This window comes from Pimephales promelas, chromosome 5, assembly GCF_988280905.1.
Source record: "Pimephales promelas chromosome 5, fPimPro1.hap1.1, whole genome shotgun sequence".
NCBI classification, from domain to species: Eukaryota; Metazoa; Chordata; class Actinopteri; order Cypriniformes; family Leuciscidae; genus Pimephales; species Pimephales promelas.
The window spans coordinates 4,701,408-4,707,407 of NC_142773.1; the positions used below are offsets into that span (position 1 = coordinate 4,701,408).

General features: G+C 38.6%; 1 long non-coding RNA gene across 1 annotated transcript; it reads left to right on the top strand.

The window, feature by feature from the left end:
- Nucleotides 1–2,480: 2,480 nt before the first annotated feature.
- LOC148980459 (uncharacterized) lies at nucleotides 2,481–5,518 on the top strand. The gene is made up of 3 exons (XR_016168441.1): nucleotides 2,481–2,633; nucleotides 3,181–3,294; nucleotides 5,324–5,518. It is a non-coding gene; the product is annotated as an uncharacterized LOC148980459 (long non-coding RNA).
- The last annotated feature ends 482 nt before the right edge of the window (nucleotides 5,519–6,000 follow it).

A 6,000-nucleotide genomic window follows, 5' to 3' on the forward strand; every position in this document is an offset into this window, starting at 1 on the left:
TTTGACGGTCTCTGGCTGTACGGTCTCTGGCTGGAAGGTGAGCGGGGGCTCGGCAGGGCTGACGGTGAGCGCGGGCTGTGGAAGCTCTGCTGAGACGTGACGAGGCTCTGGAAGCTCTGCTGAGACGTGATGAGGCTTTGGAATGAAACTCTCTTCACAAACGGAGACAGCCTCTCTCCAGTTCAGACCCGAGAGATTGGGGAGCTCCCTCGGGTTGACCTCCTTAGCCCCTAGCTGGTAACACAGCTTAATAGCCTCATCACCGAGAGAGCAGGAGGCAGCGAGAGGAACAAACCCCCAGGTATACTGGAACAGATCACGGCTATCCAGGGCCAAGGCCGCGATCTGACCAGCAAACTCCCGGATTTGTGCTGCTGGATTCATTTGTTGGTCGGTTGTTGCTGGATCTCGGTGTGGCGAAGTCTTCTGTTATGAACTGCTCCGAGACTGGGAGATGTAGATCCAAATGCAGCTTTAATATAAGAATAGTCGTACAGGCAGGGTCGAGAATCAGCAGACAGGACAATGGAGAATACACAATGGGAATCCAAGAAGCAGGCAGAGGTCAGGGCAGGCAGCAATAATCAAAATCCAAGAACAATCCAAAAGTCAAAAAAACCAGAAAACAAACACAGAAAATGCTCAGAAATGCAGACAAACAGTACAACAAGACTTCGCAAACACTGAATGTGAACACAAGGTATATATAGACACACTAACAGGATGAGACACAGGTGAATGCAATCAGTGAATGAGGTACAGGTGAATGTGATCAGTGATGAGTCCGGGCAGTGAGTTCTGGGAAATGTAGTTGTGAGGGAAACATGAACATCTGGTGTGGAGTGCCCTCTGGTGACTCTCAAGGGCACTCCACCTGGTGACCGTTACAGATATAATGTGACTGCAGTACAACTGTAGATTTGCAGTATTAACGAAGTATAACTGCAGTATAGATACAATGTGACTAGAGTACATTGAAGTGCAACTGCAGTAAAACAGCAGTACAAAAAGTAAAACTTCAGAATAGTGAAGTAAAACTGCAGTACAACTGTAGATTTGCAGTATAATGAAGTAGTAGCAATAACTTCAGTTCAGTGATACACTTTAAAAAGTGATAGACTTTTTTTGATAGAGAAATTTTTTTTTATCTTTTTGTTTTTATTGGGCTCTCAGGCAATGATATCAGTTTTGCCATTAAAAAGTAAAATTACTGAACCTAAATATAAAGGAGCAAAAAAAGACAGATGAAGTTTTTGTTTTTTGCATCTGAAGTCTTGGCCTACCAATATTAAACTGTACTGCAGTTCTGCTGTTTTGTGCGAGACATAGCCCATGTGACGAGCTTCCTTCGCGCGCCGCGGGCGTTGTCCTGACAACGAGTCTCGAGAGCAGCTGATGCTCATTACTGTCAGTCAGCGTCTTTCCGCGTAGTGTCTGCTCCATAAAATATGGTTTGGTTGATTTCCTCACTGAAATGATCGTTCATATAGACGAATCCGGCGAAACTACCGGAAGTAAGCGGGCGCCATTACTGAGCTGTTGCTGGGTGGCGTTGCGCCATTGCCTTCTATTGTTTTAGTTGCAACTTGCGTCCACTGGAATAAACAGCTCGCGATTTACGACTGTCACTAACGTTACAACGTTAGCCCTTGTATAATGTCGAGTGGGTAAACAGTTTCCGTTATAAATTGTTTTAATGGTGGCAGTAAAATTTCAATTTTGAAGAGAAAACATTGTGAATACCCCGGGTCGACTGCCCCTGTCTGGTGCCGTACCGTTTACACAGATTTCCTGGGCGAGTACAAGACGCGGACATTCGCGTATAATAACAATTATTTAATGACATAAGTAAAAAAATATAATAAATGTGTGATATAGTGATCAGCAAAATCTCCTCTCTTGTTATTTTTTCTATTCAATTTACATGCTATGGTCATGATTAAATGGCTTTCCTGAGCTAAATGTAATGTTATGTGACATAATTGTTCTCCTGCTGTTATATTGACCTCTTTCCATGGTTTAAAAACAGTAGTTGGTCGATATTATGTATACTTTCTAGCTGTAACGTTACCTTACCCATGCCCGTTGCAATGTAAAAATGAGATAAATAATGGACACAAATGAAAAACATGAAATTGTTTATTTGATTTCATTTATTTATTTATTTATTGTTGCCAAATGGACAGATCTTTTTTTAGTTTCCTCGGTAGCAAACGTTAGCCTAGCTAGCTTGCCAAGCTATTTTCATAAATAATCTGTAAGATCGTTTGTACCTTCATCTGTGACTGGAGGCCAATGTCTAACATCATCAACCCAACAAGTCTGCCTGGCTGTAGCTGTCATCGAGGGTGCGTTATCACCTTATCTCCGAGGTTTGTTTACATACCGGTGCATATGTCTATGCCGGTGTAACAGCTCAGTAATGGCGTCGCCACAAGATGGCAGCCTACACAAGTACGCTCGTCGGATTCGTCTATAGGTTCATATTTATGAACTATCACAATTAAAACACAAAGACATGACAGCATTACTCGTGGTGACGACGGTCATTAACAAGTGGAATGGAAGAGAAGCGTTTTCTGGAAGAAAAGAAGTTCATTGCGCGAGGCCTTGTCAAGTCATTCAGCTTAGAGGTGAGTAAATTATAACATATAATGTCCTCATATTTCTCTTTTTTTTTTTATTTTAGATTGGTGTAAAAAAGACTTTACGTATATGTTGTTCAACCCGGTGGGAAAATAAGAGGAAACGCCGCTTCTCCGGTTTAACGTTACACTGTTTAACGTTAGTGTTAACTGCGTCACAGCAGATTGTGTAACTTATGTTTGCCCTTTGCAGCATATTGTCTATCACTTTTAACACATTTTTTTAAAAAACTATCTGTATTGTATGAAGTGCTATACACGGTGACTTTACTTGTTTAAATTTAATATCAGGAATATTAGAAATATCAGACACTAACTTACTGGAAAATACAAGCAAATTATGTTCAGTAGTTTGACATTATGTGTAGAAAAGATTTTTTTTTTTTTTTTTTAAGTAGGCTAACTTACTTTTTTTGTGTGATTGCTATTTCCAGGAAAATGTACTGGTAACAACAAAACACAGAAGACGATGGCTGGGGTGAAACAAATATGCACTCACAGACTTTAAAAATTGTGTGTCTCTGCTTTTTTCCAGAAATGCATGTTATTGGGCAAATTGTGTAGACTGTCAATGGAGTGACAAAAAGATTTCATCAAAAATATCTTCAGTTGTGTTCCCCGTGTCTTGTGGGGTTGGAATGACATGAGGGTGAGTAATTTAACTTTTTATCTGGAGTGTTCAAACTCATTATTATTGCTGAACAATAAACCATAAATTAACATAGGATGTAATTCAATAAGATTAAATCTAATATGGATATGTCTAGATATAGAATAACATTTTGCTAAAGAAAACCTCAAAAAGGTTCATTATAGATACAGTAAGATACAGTAAACACCTGTTCACTGGTCATTTTCCACAGCTGTATGCAAAGGCAAGTGGGCTTCTCCTGGGAGACTAAATTAATCACCTAGTTTAGTGCTGTCTACTGTTTTAGAAGAGGAAGTTGCTCAACTGCATTTGTGAGAAAATTGAGCCGAGATCTCTTATATAAAGCCAAGTGTTAGGGACGCACGATGACATCAGCACGACATCGGTATCAGCCGATAAAAGCTTAATGATCATCGGTATCGGCCGATAGTAATATCTCTGCCGATGAGCCTTGCCAATATGTGGTGGATATACTATGCGCACGTGACGACCGTGAACGTAGCATGAGCGCCAGCAACTTAAATGTCCAGCTGTGTGGAGGAAAAGGTGCGCTTCAGTATCGAGTTCTTTTTCAGGCTTGAACAAACCATAACACACACACACAATATGTGCCAAAATGTCAGTTTTGTCGAGTGTCCTCATTAGAGCAGTTTTAAAGGTCCCCTGACATTTTTTTTTATTATTATTTTATAATGTTTCCTGGGTTGCCCTTATGTTAGTATGTTTTTTAGATCAAAAATAGTTATAATTTCATAATTTCAAATGACTCAGAGCCGGTGTTGTGCCTATTTTCCACCCTCCGCCAGTGGAGCGCTGATGAGAGGGCGATCACATTAACACATGTCACCACTCACCACTCTTTTGCCATGTTCAATATTCTCCCCAACACTTTTTAAAACATCTTCGCGGCAAGGATGTACCAATACAAAATAATAAAACATCTCCAGTTAACTTTCAGACCATTCAATTTGTTCGTTTGTCAAATTAGAGTCCATCTAGCTCTGAAATGTGTTGTTTTTTTAAATCAAGTGATCACTTTTTGGCAGGTAAAATACTGCATTATAATGGTTGTATTGGCCCTTTACAGGTATTTTAATAGGTCAAAAGTACTGGGTGAGTAATAATCAGTCAGATTTAACCTCATTAATATAAGCAACATATTTCAGGGCAGAAATAACCTTTCAATCAATAAGTAGAGGCTTCAATCACTGAAGGTTGGTTGTAATAATGGTTGTACTGGGTGAGTGATGTTTATTTGCATGTTATGTCTGCTTGATCCACATAAAAGCAACTGCATTCGTAAAGTGAATGGGCGATACACCTGTAACACGCGGCGCGCGCTCCCGCGGCCGGCCATCAATCTTCGGCGGACCATCACTTTTCGGCTACGAGTCATTTGAAATACAATAAACGTACAAATAAATATTACAGATTAAAAAACGATCGGAAATGTCGTCCAATTTTCTAATACTATTGTTTGATGACAACAATACATTTGGAAAACAAAATACAGCCATTTCTGATTTTTTCTTTTAAACAAAAAACCAAGTTGCACCCTTTTTTAAATGTCATCTTTCATTCCGAAATAGAATAATGAATGAACGAAAAAGTACACGGGCCGTGCGTGTATTTTTTTATATATATATATTATTATATGGGGGGAAATGTGTATAAATATCGGTATCAGCCAAAATGAGTTTGCAAATATCGGCATATCGAATATCGGCCAAAATCCAATAATTTGCGTCCCTACCAAGTGTCTCACACTGCATTTTCGCTCAAATTGACCTTTTCACTTGCGCATTGCTTGCTTTGTTTATGAGTCGAGTTTTCCTTTACAAAGCAGATTGAGTTTGTTTGCAAATGCTGGATTTGTTTGTTTAATTATGGCACAATATTAATTCCATTGAATAACCCATGGCGTGTTCCTGCATTAACTTGCAGATTCATTTTAAGCATAATATATGCCTGTGGTGAAGAGTAACTGAAAAGATTGTCTCTGATTATTTTTGTTTGTTTATTACAGACTACTTCCAAAATTGTGTTTCCACATCTGAGATGAAGGCAGTGAAAAGAACGAAGTGGAATAAGAATAAGCTCTTCAAAAAACACAACTTCTCTGAATAATGTGGGGGAAGATGTTTGCATGATTTGTAAATAAACACTTTAAATACATTGTCTAACTCTCAGCCTGTTATTTGAAATAAAATAAAAAGAAAAATCACGTTATTTGTTGCATTGCAGTTTGAGACATTCACTGTTTTGTACCTTAATTCATTATTGCAGATGTGTGAACTTATTTGGGATATTCTGGTTGTATTCCAATGGTATTGTACAGCATTTTATTTGTATTGCATTTCAGTAGTATTGTACTTTAGTCGAATTATGTATTGCAGTGCTACCGCAGCTATATTGCAGTATTATTGCAGTACTACCGCAGTTATATTGTAGTACTACTGCACTTATATTGCAGATCTACCACAGTTATATTGCAGTATTATTGTAGTACTACTGCAGTTATATTGCAGTATTATTGTAGTACTACCGCAGCTATATTGCAGTATTATTGCAGTACTACCGCAGTTATATTGTAGTACTACTGCACTTATATTGCAGATCTACTGCAGTTATATTGCAGTATTATTGTAGTACTACTGCAGTTATATTGCAGTATTATTGTAGTACTACTGCAGTTATATTGCA